This window comes from Cottoperca gobio, unplaced genomic scaffold, assembly GCF_900634415.1.
Source record: "Cottoperca gobio unplaced genomic scaffold, fCotGob3.1 fCotGob3_30arrow_ctg1, whole genome shotgun sequence".
Classification (NCBI taxonomy): domain Eukaryota; kingdom Metazoa; phylum Chordata; class Actinopteri; order Perciformes; family Bovichtidae; genus Cottoperca; species Cottoperca gobio.
The window spans coordinates 1,085,239-1,100,944 of NW_021166920.1; the positions used below are offsets into that span (position 1 = coordinate 1,085,239).

The window sequence follows — 15,706 nt, forward strand, 5'->3', positions numbered from 1 at the left end:
ATCAGAATAAACACGTTTACATCAGAATAAACACGTTTAAAGCGGAATAAACACGTTTACAGCGGAATAAACACGTTTACATCGGAATAAACACGTTTACATCGGAATAAACACGTTTAAAGCGGAATAAGCACGTTTACATCGGAATAAACACGTTTACATCGGAATAAACAAGTTTACATCGGAATAAACAAGTTTACAGCAGAATAAACAAGTTTACAGCAGAATAAACACATTTACAGCAGAATAAACACGTTTACATCGGAATAAACACGTTTACATCGGAATAAACACGTTTACAGCGGAATAAACAAGTTTACAGCAGAATAAACATGTTTACAGCAGAATAAACATGTTCACATCAGAATAAACATGTTCACATCAGAATAAACACGTTTACAGCAGAATAAACACGTTTAAAGCAGAATAAACATGTTTACATCTAAATAAACATGTTTTAAGCAGAATAAACATGTTTAAAGCAGAATAAACACGTTTACATCAGAATAAACACGTTTACATCAGAATAAACGTGTGTTTACATCAGAATAAACATGTTTACATCAGAATAAACACGTTTACATCAGAATAAACACGTTTACAGCAGAATAAACATGTTTACATCAGAATAAACACGTTTACAGCAGAATAAACAAGTTTACATCAGAATAAACACGTTTACATCGGAATAAACACGTTTACAGCAGAATAAACAAGTTTACAGCAGAATAAACACGTTTACATCGGAATAAACACGTTTACATCGGAATAAACAGGTTTACAGCGGAATAAACACGTTTACAGCAGAATAAACATGTTTACAGCAGAATAAACATGTTCACATCAGAATAAACATGTTCACATCAGAATAAACACGTTTACAGCAGAATAAACACGTTTAAAGCAGAATAAACATGTTTACATCTAAATAAACGTGGATTTACATCAGAATAAACACGTTTACAGCAGAATAAACATGTTTACATCAGAATAAACATGTTTACATCAGAATAAACACGTTTACATCAGAATAAACACGTTTACAGCAGAATGAACACGTTTACAGCAGAATAAACACGTTTACAGCAGAATAAACACGTTTACATCAGAATAAACACGTTTACATCAGAATAAACACGTTTACAGCAGAATAAACATGTTTACAGCAGAATAAACACGTTTACAGCATCGCGCGTTCCACCCACTATTAGTTTGTTTTCACCTTGTCAGTAATTCTCTTATCATTTCAGATCCTGGTTCATCCTCACTGCCTGCAATCAACTTATTCCCCTCACCTGGTTTCCACAGCCCATCTCCTCACCTGCTTCTCATTCCCTCATTAGTTCTCTCAGAGGATATATACCAGTTCTCTCCCACTTGTTCCCTGCCAGATTGTCTCGTGTTTTCCTGCCAAGCTCTCCAGTGATCGTCTAGTTTACCCATTTAGTTTTCCTGACCTGCCCGTTTTGACCCTGCTGCCTGTTTCTGGACTCCGATTCTTCTGCCTGCCCCTTACTGGATTTGTTTGCCTTTTGGACTGATTTACCGGTATTTGACCCTGCCTGGATTACTGAGTAAACTGAACTATATTGTATTCTGCCTGTGTCGTGCTTTTGGGTTCAGTTCTGTCGGTTCCAGCGAACCTTACAGTACAATCTGGCCAACATGGACCCAGCCGACTCGGCACCATCCCAGACAGCGCCGCCGATACCAGTCGAGATGATACAACGCCATGAGCAACAGCTGATCTTCATTACAGAGGCTATGTCAAAGCGTAGCTTTGCGTCTCTCCGGGACCACGTCACAAATCTCTCCACTACGGCCCGGAGTCCGTATACTACTGCTGCCTCCAGATCTCCAGTCCACACTTCTCCGGCGTCAGATGCACGCCTACCTCCACCTGAGCGCTATTCTGGCATTCCTGGTTCATGTCGGGCATTCCTCGTGCAATGTTCTCTGGTTTTTGAGCTCTAACCCTCCGCCTTACCCACAGAGAGATCCCGGGTGGCATATATTGTCTCTCTGCTAAAAAAACAAGCAGGGCTAAGGACTGGGGAACTGCCGAGTGGGATAAAGGATCTCCAGCCTGCTTCTCCGTCAAACTCTTCACTGAGGAGCTGCGGAAGGTTTTCAATCATGTGACTCCTGGAAGAGAGGTCGCTCGAGGGCTGCTCGACCTGAAGCAGGGAGTGAGAGCGGTATCTGATTACTCCATCGAGTTCCGCATCATGACAGCTGAGAGCAGCTGGAACTCTGCCTCACTTCTCGATGCCTTCTACCATGGTCTGTCAGACCGCATCAAGGATGAATTAGCGGCTCGGGATTGTCCGACTGATTTGGATGAGCTGGTGGCTCTCTCCATCCGTATCGATGGACGTCTGCGGGAACGAAGACAAGAGAGGGTTCGGTCTGCTGTTCCTCAAGCCCCGTTTCATCAATCTTTCCACTCACGGGGGCATGCTACTGAGCAGGTTACCGACACTCTCTCCGGCTCTCCAGAGCCAATGAAGCTTGGACGGACTCAGTTGTCCACGGCAGAATGACAGCGCCGCCTGCAGGAGAACAGCTGTTTGTACTGCGGTCAGGATGGTCATTTTGTTTCCTCCTATCCTGTAAAAGACAGGGCTCACCAGTCATCCAGAGAGCGCTGGTGAGCAGACTTACTAACTTGAAAATGCCCTCTCGACCGTTGACACAGGCCCAGCTATATTGCTCGGGCATAAGACACACAGTTTCTATCCTCATTGACTCTGGTGCTGATGCTAGTTTTTTGGACATGACTCTTGCCTCTCAGCTGGGACTAGGTCGGGAGGCTCTGGAGAGGCCCATTAATGCCACAGGACTAGATGGTCGTCTACTCTGCAGGGTTACACACCGCTCGACTCCACTCAAGATGACCTTGTCAGGTAATCACAGCGAGAGTCTCACCTTTCACCTTATCCATGCTCCACATCAGCCTGTAATTTTGGGGTTTCCTTGTCTAAGGAGACATAATCCACACACAGACTGGTCTTCAGGAACTATATTACAGTGGAGTGCTCATTGTCATGCTGTCTGTCTTAAGTCTGCAACCCCATCTACTCCTAGTCTGCCTGTCACCTCTGAGTTTCCAGATCTTTCTGGAGTTCCCAAGGATTATCTGGATCTTAAGGAGGTGAGGCTCCTGAGACCAAGGCCATGGAGAGTTACATCAATGTCTCCTTGGCTGCAGGAATTATCCGACCATCTTCGTCTCCAGCCGGAGCTGGGTTTTTCTTTGTGGGAAAGGATAAGACCCTGCGTCCGTGCATCGACTACGGAGGACTCAATAACATCACCATCAAGAACCGGTACCCTCTCCCGTTAGTTTCCTCTGCTTTCGAACTGTTACAAGGTGCTACTATGTTCTCTAAGCTCGACCTCCGCAACGCTTACCATTTGGTGAGAATCAGGGAGGGGGACGAGTGGAAGACGGCCTTCAATACTCCTAGTGGACATTATGAATATCTATTCATGCCATTTGCCTGCAATCAACTTATTCCCCTCACCTTGTTTCCATAGCCCATCTCCTCACCTGCTTCTCATTCCCTCATTAGTTCTCTCAGAGGATATATACCAGGTCTCTCCCACTTAGATTGTATTGTGTTTTCCTGCCAAGCTCTCCAGCGATCGTCTAGTTTACCTGTTTAGTTTTCCTGACCTGCCCGTTTTGACCCTGCTGCCTGTTTCTGGACTCTGATTCTTCTGCCTGCTCCTTACTGGATTTGTTTGCCTTTTGGACTAATTTACCGGTATTTGACCCTGCCTGGATTACTGAGTAAACTGAACAATATTGTATTCTGCCTGTGTCGTGCTTTTGGGTTCAGTTCTGTCGGTTCCAGCGAACCTTACAAACATCAGAATAAACATGTTTAAATCAGAATAAACATGTTAATTAAAACATTAATAATAATAACAATAATAATAATACATTAGATTTGTATAGCGCTTTTCTAGAAACTCAAAGACGTTTGACTATTGATGACATCTGTATTATATTACATCAAAGCTTAAAGTTACGCATTATTAGTGGCGTGGACGCTTTGAGTGACAGGTGGCCTGGCCGCTAGCTGTCTGCTCTGCTGGGTCACCCGGGCCCGCCTCGGCTCCACCGACGATCCACCTTTTTGCCGCCGGGAGTTGGGCGTAGTCGTCGCTGCAAAGATCCACTTTGAGCTTAATGCTAACCTCTGGGTGACATCACGGGGACTACGTGTCCACTACAGTCTCGACAAGTTACAATCCAACCTGCATCACCTACAGGCAAAGACAAGTAACAGCAGCAATGCTAATGTGCGCCATCTACACGCAAAGAAAGTAATAGCAGCTGCAGTAGCACTAGCAGTGTTGCGCTGCCTGTATGCTTCTTCACAACTGCTTGTCGTAACTTATTCCTACCAACCTCCCAGTGTCAGCTGTGGGGAAAAGGAGCCCGTGTTTGAACTTCTCTCGAACACTGTGAAAGTCTTTCAGGAGAATCAGAGACTTTATTCACACACGAGCTCAATCGGACATTACACGGACTCTGTACTCGAGAGCTGGCCGGGGGAAGTCCGTTTGTGGACTGGTCCCAATGATTTGGAAATTTGCGTACTTACATACAGAACCTTACAGGTATGTTTAGTAAAGTTTGAGCATAACCTGCCCCTTAAACATAGTTTTATATCTGCCATATTCGTGTTTGACATTCTATATTTTACATATTCAACCAACACTAACAGGACTGTCCTGCTGCTGCTGTTTTAAATACAAGGACCACTAGGTGTTGGGATGAGTGGGCCAAGAAAGAACATAATAAATGCGTAGCTTGACTTAGTTCTGTGTTTGGTTCTGGATGGGTTTCTGTTGGTTTGATGGTCCAGTACGTGGAACAACCCATGCTTCCATATATTATTAGGATAGAAAATAAATATTTTTACAATTAAAGTTTGGTGTTTTCTGGCCACAAGCTGTAATATAGCTCGTAGCCACCAGTGGCAGCACTGAGCTCGAGGCTGAACTTGATGATTTGCCATCTTGACTTCTTCTATGCCCTCAAACATTTATTATTAGTTTCCACTCGAGTTTAGGCCGCTGAGATGTTTACTTTTGCTCCGATGAGTTCATTTAAAAAAAATTACTTTTCCATTCATTCCCTTTTGATCACTTAATACCGGAAATGAGATCGATAGTACAGCAGGAACCGAGCCAATCACATGAACTCACATTTAATGTTGTGTCTACATCAATGCATTCTTAAATGAGGAAGATATTTAGTCAGTAAGTCAGTCGCTTCCTTAAAATACTCATTTTATCATTGACCCATTAGATGATTGTTCAAGCACAGCCAGCAATACAAACAAACAATGGCACAGCATGTTTAATGTGTACCTGCCGGCTGGATTATGATTATGTTATATAAAATTGCTCTCATTTCATTACCACCTACAATCACCCATCCATAATTCTCAGCTGCAAATGCGAGTGGTGGTGCAGCGTGGCCGTCTCATTACGGATGCAGATTAATGAGCAAACAGCCCATAAAATCTACATGACATTTTGAGAAAGCAGCAGTGTTTTTGTGACTGATTGGCCAACAGAGAGATGGTGTCACAACTGAGAAAGAAAGATAAGGGAGTGAGGACACCACTATATTTACCGCCTTTGCTTAGAGCCCACTGACCAAAAACAGCGGTATTGTCCTTTAAGTGTGATAGATCCAAGCTTTGGCCTATTTCTGTTTAAGCAGATGAATACCAAATGAATAGCTTTTATTTAAGGGCACACACACACACACACACACACACACACACACACACACACACACACACACACACACACACACACACACACACACAAAGCCTGCAGGCCTACACATATGGGCTTTAACGGACACACTCAGATAAACACAGACACCCCACAGCTTATCCTCTGTAATATTCATAAATTGTGGCTTAATGCACCATGACAACCTACTTTTCTCCTACAGTATATTAAGATGTAGCCATCTTTATGCAAACAGCTATATGAGCTGGCCTAAATAACAGTGGCTCCTCTATAGAGGTTTGTTTCTTTTCATCACAGGGGAGCAGCTGCCAGCCAGATAATGCATAATTTAATCTCTCAGTTTAAATCTATTCTGTAAAGCAGAGCCTGACAGATGCAGGATTTATGAGACTGATACAAATATAGATATTTTATAGTTGGAGATAAATCAATAATAATAATGCATTGGCAAATTGTCTATAAACATTTTGATAAGGATCGTTTTAATCAGTTATTAAAACCTTGTGTCTAACATGCGTTGACCTCAAACGCATAATGACAAATAAAAGGTCACTTTAACTTAAATCATTATGAATATCAAGGAATGGCTGTCTTTTGTTGATAAAGTTTCACAATTCAAAACGTTTGATCACATTGATAAAGAAATACAACCAGAGATATTTAGTTGTCATATCACCCGATGACAACTTTAAACAACAATATACTAAAGTTGAGATGAGGAAAATATCATTTAAATACATAAAACTTGTTTTTTTTATGAACTAAACTACAATCAATTTTAAATGAAGTAGTGTGTGGTGTGGCGAAGCCTGCATTATAAACTTAAACACATTTCTAAATAATCTAAAATATATATTTTGCATTTCTGTGCTGCAATTTTACCTACAAAATAAATATCAGAATCAGAAATACTTTATTTATTTATTGGATTTCATAACAGTTATATAAATTAATTTAATAAAATCAAATAAAGAAATATTAAAGTAAAAATGTGCACATTGTACTACAATATATAACAATAAATACATAAATATGTATAGTACAATATATACAGTAGTGTAATAACATTAAAAATTATAAAGCTGAAAACAAGATAATTGCTTGAAATGTACAGTGTAATACAGTAATAATGCCAAGAATGTATATAATATATAATATATATTGTGATGATATTGGCTGCCCGGATGACCTAGTGCTCTAATATATTATTATTATAAATATATTTAAAATCTGCGTTCTTTATTATTTATTATTTATTTATTAAGGTATAATTAATTATGTGAGGTGATGATTTCACTAACTGATCATTTTGTAAGCTTTAGTGTGTGGTAGGCCTGCTGCTGAAGTATGTTATTAAACTGAACATAATAAAGCAATATTAATGAAAAAGCAAAGCAGTAAGCAGAGAGTTTAAAGAGGTCATATCAGCTGTACAGCGGCTGTAAGATGTCGGTAAACCCGCTGTGGAGGCCTCCTGCCGGGGTCTGCGGATCCGTTTCATTCGTCGGTAAGGAGCTGAAGTGGTTCCAGCGGGACTCTGCTCTTAAGCAACCCGGGAAAATGGTGGGGTCAGCGGGTTCACAGCTCCAGTCCTCCCCGGTGTCCTTAAAGACGGGTCGTGTGACCCCGCCCCTGTGACGAGGCCGTGTCGTCGTTACAAACCGTATTCGTTTTCACTGACTTCAATGTAGGTCAAGCTATAAACAGTCAAGCAGCAAACCGGAAACACGGTAATGGGCTTTTCATAATAAAAGTATTTTATGATTTATATGCATGTTGGAAAATGTAAAGTTAAATCTAAGTATAGCACTAGTATATGTTTGGATATGATAACTACACATTTGTTTTAACATCTATTTTATGGTTTTATTTGTTGTTTTATTTGTTTGTTGTATTTTGCCTTCATGGTGAAGACTAGCTTTCTGTTCATGGTTTATCTGGTCAATCTAAATACAAATTAAATTCCATTAAAACAAAAATCCAATAGCAATTCCCAACATCCGAACTACTCAGTATAATGCCAAGTGTTGAGCTATTTTACACTCAGATTCTGCCCATTTGGAATTGATAACCTATGAAAGTGATCCATTACTAGATAGATGAGAAAATATGTTACATAATTGTTTTAGGTAATGTTTGTGCCGATGAACAGAGTTCTGCAAAAGACTAATTTTCAAATTAAATTCTAAACTTATCATGATGCTTAGCTGCTGTTGATGGAAGACAGCATGCATGTATACAATACAACATATACTAAGATTGATATATTGAAATACTCTCCTACTATTATATTCAGTTCACTGTAATGTATTGTTTTGCTAAATTGGTGTCGATTGCACATTTCAAATAAACAAATATCAAGAAGTTGTAATGATTTTTAACTCTATAAAGAGTCAAGCAAACGGCTAACTTTAAAAAAATCTAAAAACTGTATTGGTGATAGTACAGTTTAAAATATCTACAATTCAAATGTAGAATTGTTTTTTTAAAATGTTGCACCGTATTCCTCAAGGCGACCTTTATTTTGAAACCTGGCAACCAGAAGTCTGGCGCGCTCATCTCTCGGGATTGACAGTTCGTCTACGGGATTATTCGTGAACTCAAATGCCCCCCAATCCGTCGATGAGAGCTGCAACTGTGTTTACAGTTAACCCACTTCCCATTTCGATCAGGTCAGTCACTCACAACTGCTTTCTGCACCTTTACGGTCCGCTCAACCCAAAAATATGGCGCTAAGCACTGCGTAAAGATCAAGAACCACAACACTGGTCCACAACAAAAACAACAACAAAGAGCGCCCAAATCCTGTGCAGCACATCCAGCCACCATCTCTGTGTCCCAGAAACAAGTGTTTTTAACGGAGAAAGTAAGGGGGGGGGGGTTGTGAGAGTTTTGTGGACGGCACCTTGTCAAACACAGAAGGGGGGGGGGGGGGGGCTGCTGTACAAGCCTGTAAAACTTTATTAATAAAAGGAATTAGCTTCAGGGGGAGAGATGAGTGCTCTCATCTCAAAAACGGTAGGCCAATGGAGAGGAGGGAGACACAGGAGGAGGAGGTGGTGAAGCAGGCGAGGGAGGGTGCTCAGCAGTCCTACAACCATCTTTTCTGTCCCGTTTTATCCGCCATACAGGCCAGCTCGCGACTACAGTAAAGTAACTTCCTGCATGTGGCTGTAGGTGAAACGGGATTTTCTGGCTGAGCGGCCGCAGCTGTCCACGCGGGCTCCTCTCATGCCTGTGGATGGTGCGTAATAATATCATCTGGAGAGGCCGAGGCCGACATTTTACCCCGGTCCGGAGGACATCCGAGGACACGCGATAAGGTAAAGCCCATCTCGCAGCTTTCCGCGTATACACACACACACACACACACACACACACACACGTAAATGCGCCTTTACATCAAGTTTACCGGCCGGGAAGTTTTGGACAAATATTTACACCAGAGAGAGGACAAATGTCTGGAGGCTTTTAACGGTCTTCTATGATAAAAATGGCTACTTTCACATGGATTTACACACAGTAGCATGCATGGCACACTTGATGTTGGAGTATTTTTAAATGCACCATATGCGAGGATTGATTGGAAACATGAGCTTGATCCCTGAAAGCATTGTTCAACGAAGCCTGTAACATAGCACACTGTACATTTCTACGATACATTTATACTTCTATTACATTTCTGCATATATTTCTCATATTCTTACGCAGATAGAATTGCTCCAAGTGCGTTTTGTCTCGCACATGTAACAGTTTTTATTGTATTAAACGTACATTTTATAGCGAGAATAACTTGCCTGGGCCTGCAACATTACCACCAGCGATCGGCAGCAGCACCTGCAGGTGGACAAACAGCAGCCAAACTTGTTCTGTGATTTATTCCTCACGTCAACTTTAATATTTAACACAAGTCCGAAGTGGTGTGTGCATAAAACACTGACTTTATACCTGCACGTAGAACCTGTTAAACGTAGAAGCCGATCCACATGCTCCGAAATCGGCTGTATTAACAATTAATATTGGACATCCGGTGGCACTGCCAGCTGCGCCCCATTTTTATTGTTGTCTTGCGCTGAAAGGATCCCTGTTGTCTTTGCTGGATACTCCGCGACGCGTGGTGGCTGCTTTCGGTAGGAATTCATGTTTTATTTGTTCACAAAATAAGATTGCATGGATTGTAAATGTGCAGTGTGAAATAAAAGCGAGGGTCTGGACGTGGAAGTGCGGCTCCTCGGCTCGCCGTGCCATGCGGGACACACTGCTGGCTGCCACCATGGCACCTTCTCTTCCCTGCTCTGGCTCTTTATGTGCTGCTGCTGTTCTATCCAGCTGTGCGGACACACAGCGCCGTCATGCCCCATCACTTCTGTTGCACTAATCGGCAGATTCACAGGGTTTTTTCCGGGCGAGAGTAGGACGCGCACCGGATGGGAGCGAGGCGAGGACAGGGGCGACAGACGGGGCCACTTTGGCTTCGTTACGGGAAACAGAGCTCCAAGGACACGGAGAGGGGAGACAGGGGGCGCATCCAGGTCGTTTATGGTTCTTTTTTCCCTTTGCTGTGATTGAAGTTTATTGTATTTAATTAGAGTAGAGGGGGAGTTGTTTCCAGGCGAGACGGAGCTTTGTCCGCAGCCCAGATTTTTGGAGCTTTAATTTGTCAAATTGGCCTCCGAGACAGACCGACATCCAGACCGTCTCTTCCCCTCTGCTCTCCCGTCTACCCTTCGCTGTTGTCGGGCACCCTCTCCGCCATCACAGCCTCTTTTATGGACTCTTTTTTTTTTTTTATTCAACAACCCCGTTTCTCGTCTCTCCGTGCGTAACCTCCATCCATCCGTCCCCGTGCTGTCCTCATCACACTGGAGGGGTTTTTTTGTTCTTCTAAAAAGGCCTCCAGCTGTTAAAGGTTCATTGTCTGGTCACACCGCTCATGCTCTCTAAATTGCCTCATGGCCCTCAGTCAGCATGACTTGCTTCCACTCTCAGACCAGGAGCTGTGCGTTAGAATCAGCGTCCTTAAAACCTTTTATTTTGAAAGGGAAAACTTGTTTTTTATTTAATAGTAACTAAGTGGTGATACCATATGTGATATAAAGACCTGGAAGTGCTAAATATTATTAGAAACACAGAGTATTGATGATAAAGTATCATTTGACCTTTTTATAGAGATACTTTATTACCTTGTTGAGATAAAGTAGAGACGTAACAAAGAGTGGATTCAACAATTAGTTTGACAGAAAATTAATCTACAATAATATAATAATAGTTGATTATTTTTTAATGATAATTCGTGCAAAAATGCGAAACAATTTCTTGTTCCAGCTTCTCAGTTGTGAGGATTTGTTCCGTTTCTTTGTCTTACGGGATAATTAACTGAATATATTTAGACTTCAGACTGTTGGTTGGACAAAAACGAGCAATTTAAAGTCGTCACCTTTGACTTCAGGACATTGTGACCTTTTCTTTTATTATATATATATATATATATATATATATATATATATATATATATATATATATATATATATATATATATATATATAATATAATATAATATAATATAATATTTAGATATTTTATAGACCAAACGATTAACTGAGAAAGTAAAAGTCAGATTCATTAGTGGTGAATAATCTTCCGTGCATTATTAAAACACCACTACGCGGGTCAGTATTAAGTATAAGTGGCTGGAAACAGGGATTTTGAGATCCACTGGTAATGATTATGATATCTGACAGATGAAATATTGATATTGTGTTAATAATACACACGTGACACGTGACTCTCCAGCGCCCTACACCGGGCCTTTAGTGTCATTTATTCTGCAGAAAAGAGACAAAATGTGCAAATAAACCAAGTGAAATTCAGTTTCCTGTAGAGATTGTGATTTATATCGTGATCGGGAATTCTTGAAGTGAAAAATCTGATATTGTGACCGTCCTTGCTGAAACTGGATGAGAAGGCATTTAAATGTGCATGGGTCTATACGAGTAAAGTCAGCAGCGTGTGTGTGTGTGTGTGTGTGTGTGTGTGTTGTCAGTATTTAACGTGGTGACGTTGCTACAGAAGCCACAGTTGTGTTGGCATCCACTTTGCCTGCAGAGCCTTGTTTACAAAGAGCTAAACGGATGGTTGTGTGATCGTAAAAGGCCGATGGTTATTGGTGGTTATTGACCCACAGCGGGTTGAGATGAAGCACTCCGTGTGTTTATTAGCTCGGAGACCTTTGGACCAAGCTTATGTTGAACCAACACACAATAAATGATTGCAGGATTGTTATTGCAAGAAGAAGGAGAAGAATGCACGCCCGGCTCCTGTATCAGAGTATAAATAAGAATGTGTTTGTGTGCATTTAGCTTGTGGAAGCAGCAGACACCTGGAGGCGCCGTGTGACAGGAGAGGGACGCTGTTGTTTGCAGTAAAGGACATTAAATATTTGGACAAATGTGTCCTGCTGACAGAATGAGATTATCATCGATCCCCAGAGAGGAAATCCAGAAAACAGCGAAGAGAAAAGTAAACAAATAAGTAATTAGAAGGATATATAGTAAAGATGCAGTCTGTGTCGTACACTTTGAATGTGTTTATTTTAAGGTTTGTAACGTTGGACCTGCTATTCTATTCTTCATAACACTTGTTGTTGTGTTTATAGCACGATGACCTCTTTATTCATGTTTATTGTGCTGAAGGGGTAATCAGTAAGCCTTATAACACTAAATATGTCTTTCAGCTGTGAGGTGAAAGGTCACAAGGTTGTTTAATATAGTGTAACATGATCTATAGCATGATGTATAGGGTGTAACATGATGTATAGGGTGTAACATGATCTATAGGGTGTAACATGATCTATAGGGTGTAACATGATGTATAGGGTGTAACATGATCTATAGGGTGTAACATGATCTATAGGGTGTAACATGATGTATAGGGTGTAACATGATCTATAGGGTGTAACATGATCTATAGGGTGTAACATGATCTATAGGGTGTAACATGATGTATAGGGTGTAACATGATCTATAGGGTGTAACATGATCTATAGGGTGTAACATGATGTATAGGGTGTAACATGATGTATAGGGTGTAACATGATGTATAGGGTGTAACATGATCTATAGGGTGTAACATGATCTATAGGGTGTAACATGATGTATAGGGTGTAACATGATCTATAGGGTGTAACATGATCTATAGGGTGTAACATGATGTATAGGTCGTATGATTTCACCTGAACAAGTTGTGCTGTTGATTCAAGCAAACGGACACAAAGCGTCTCGATCCTTGTGCACACTCGCAGCGTTGTGTCTGTGAAACACTGCTGCGCTCAGCGCCGCCGCCGAAACGTTGCCATGAAGATGTAAATTGGGAGCTCGCTGCGATGAGAACATTGGTTCAACCCGTTTGTTATCTTCTTCAAAACGCTGTGTGTGTCTGACAAGTGTTTGTGTACACAGCATGTTGGTAGCCGACTCGCTCTGTGTGCCAAATACCAGTTTTCCATGTGGCATGCCAAGGTGGCGTCATAGCCACCCGGCCTATCCTCATTTCCTCATTCTTGTGTGCCTGAGGTCAACCCACAGAGAGTGCATTATAGCATTGTTCTCAAATCACTGAACCCGGGTCAGTGTGAGCCACTTTCTTCTGGTTCTCTACAGGTTGTGTGTGTGTGTGTGTGTGTCGTGTGTTGCTCGGTGTTTCATCATGCTCTGTCTGATCTGGAGTGTGCGCCGTGGCCTCCTCGCTGACGGAGAATTAGAGTTTTGGTTACACAAACATTGACTGAAGCAGAGCGGCTCCGCAGGCGGGACGGAGCTCATTGGTGGAGTTTAACCGTATTGGGTGGAGCCGAAGAAGAAGCTCAAATTAGCGAGGTTAAAGGATGAGGCTGGCCATGTTCTGCCTCTCTCTGTGTGTCTGCTGGAACGCTGTAATGAATGTATGTTTTAACTAAAGTGTGTATCAGAGCCTGACTTACTGTCTCAACTGTTGGAACTGATAGAAGCACCTGAAGGAGCCGCTCTGCAGGCCGCTCCAATGCAGAGCGGCGCTCTGTCATTTCTATATATCCCACAGAATAAACATGTAACCACGTAAATGTGAAACGGGAATTATAAAGAGCCTAACAACGGACTTTCCCGCAGGAGAGCGCTGGTCGTCATGTTATTCCAACCCAAACGTTTTCTTCCTGTTATAAACTAAAACTCAGATTTGACACGTGTTGCTGGAGATTAGACGAGGAGGAATAATGTTTCCGTAAGATATCATACGACCTGTTGCTCTGCGGACCTTCAACAACATGGCAGCCACAATGTGACGGTTTAGTGCCGACACACTGAGAAACATTCAAAACGTCCATACGAAAGTCTGTTAAGTTCTGAGCGAATCACAGCTGATCTGCTTCCTCTGAGCCTCAAAACGTATTATAAACACGTAAATGATCCTCACAGCTGCTCTGACATGTTTCTTCATCACGAACACACACTGTGTTGTTTGTTTTCCCACACACACCGTCCTGCTGCCACTAACACTCACGAGAGCACCGAATATGGATTCATCCGCCGCTAAAAGTAGTCCCCGACACATTTCCTGTTTGTGAGCAGCTTTCTAAGAGCACTGCTGATTATTATTGTGTTTAATGTAGTCGTGACACGTTTCTAAAGATTTACATCTCCAGTCGGAAGCACCGGGGAGAGAAGTGGGACTGCGAGATGAACCAACACGTGGTTTTACCTTTTCATGGGATTTATAAAAGAAGGAGCTAAGGCCAAAATATGAAAAGTAATAATTACTTCTCCTTTTGAGCGTTAACGTCACTATCGAGGGGTTTTGGGTCTTTGGGTCTTCGTCTTTCTAAACTCCCTGGTGTCCTTCACAGGTTGTGTAGTTATTAACACGATGCATCTTGTGATGGTTACAACGCGTAATGCTAAGTCGGTAATTATCTGCGTATTCATCTACACACGTGCCGCGAGTACTTCGCTGCTCAGATTCCACCTTTCATTCGATGCATGAAAGCTTCTGCCTTTGCTATTTGAAATGCTCATTGTTGGCAGATCTTTCTCAGAAGATGATATGTCCTACATTTCTGGCAGCTGCACACTTTTTCATGTTGCATAAATAGGTGTATTAATAGAAAAAGGTAGCCTGATAAATAAGCAACACTAGCCCCCACGGCTGCAAAAGAGCTCCGACGTCTTTAATGTTTAACTTCATAAAAACAGGATTACTTCTGTGGAAATATTTCTGTTGAAAGTGCATTATTGTATTTAAAACCTGCATTTTATCTTCTGTCATTTCTTATTGTGCCACGATAAAGCGTCTCTGACTCCAGACTCCATCCTCGCACATCTCTGCGCTTTAACGACGTGTTTTATTGCCGTGTAATCGTCTCTGGCCTCTGTTGAACTCGTGTATTCTTTCCTTCCTCCAGGCTGCGAGGCTGCGACATGTGAAACGGCTCCGCCCCTCTCAACTCTCAACCTTCGGTAAATGACCTCCTGTCGTCTTCTCTGTCCTCTCCCGTCTCCTCCTCCGTGTCTCAGATCTGAGCTGATCTGGTTTGTGTTTTCTGTTTCAGCGGAACTCACTTGAAACGACGTTGCGACCGCGACCTGACACCCTCCTGCCTCGGGCATGCCTCAGGTAAAGTAGGAACGCCGCTGAAAAGCTGCCGCCGCTCACCCGTCACCTCTGAATGATGCTCCTCGGGGTCGTCCTGCAGGAGTTCTATCTCACGCTGTGTGTGTGTGTGTGTGTGTGTGTGTGTGTGTGTGTGTGTGTGTTTCCTCCCTCGCAGCCGGGTATGAATGGGATGGAGCCTGCGTTTGGCGAGGCCTACGGGGGACACAGGGGTCTGCTGAGCCCCTACCCTCTGGCCATGTCGCCACAAGGGGGCAGGACTGAGTACGACCAGGTGAGA

General features: G+C 42.3%; 1 long non-coding RNA gene across 4 annotated transcripts; it reads left to right on the plus strand.

Moving 5' to 3' along the window:
• The first annotated feature begins 8,352 nt into the window (after positions 1-8,352).
• On the plus strand, positions 8,353-15,700 carry LOC115005501 (uncharacterized). 4 transcript variants are annotated; one of them, XR_003831955.1, is made up of 5 exons: positions 8,353-8,456; positions 8,916-9,107; positions 15,218-15,272; positions 15,365-15,429; positions 15,584-15,700. It is a non-coding gene; the product is annotated as an uncharacterized LOC115005501 (long non-coding RNA). The 4 variants fall into 4 exon arrangements; XR_003831957.1 differs by having other exon boundaries at positions 8,360-8,456; positions 8,962-9,107; XR_003831956.1 differs by having other exon boundaries at positions 8,376-8,650.
• The last annotated feature ends 6 nt before the right edge of the window (positions 15,701-15,706 follow it).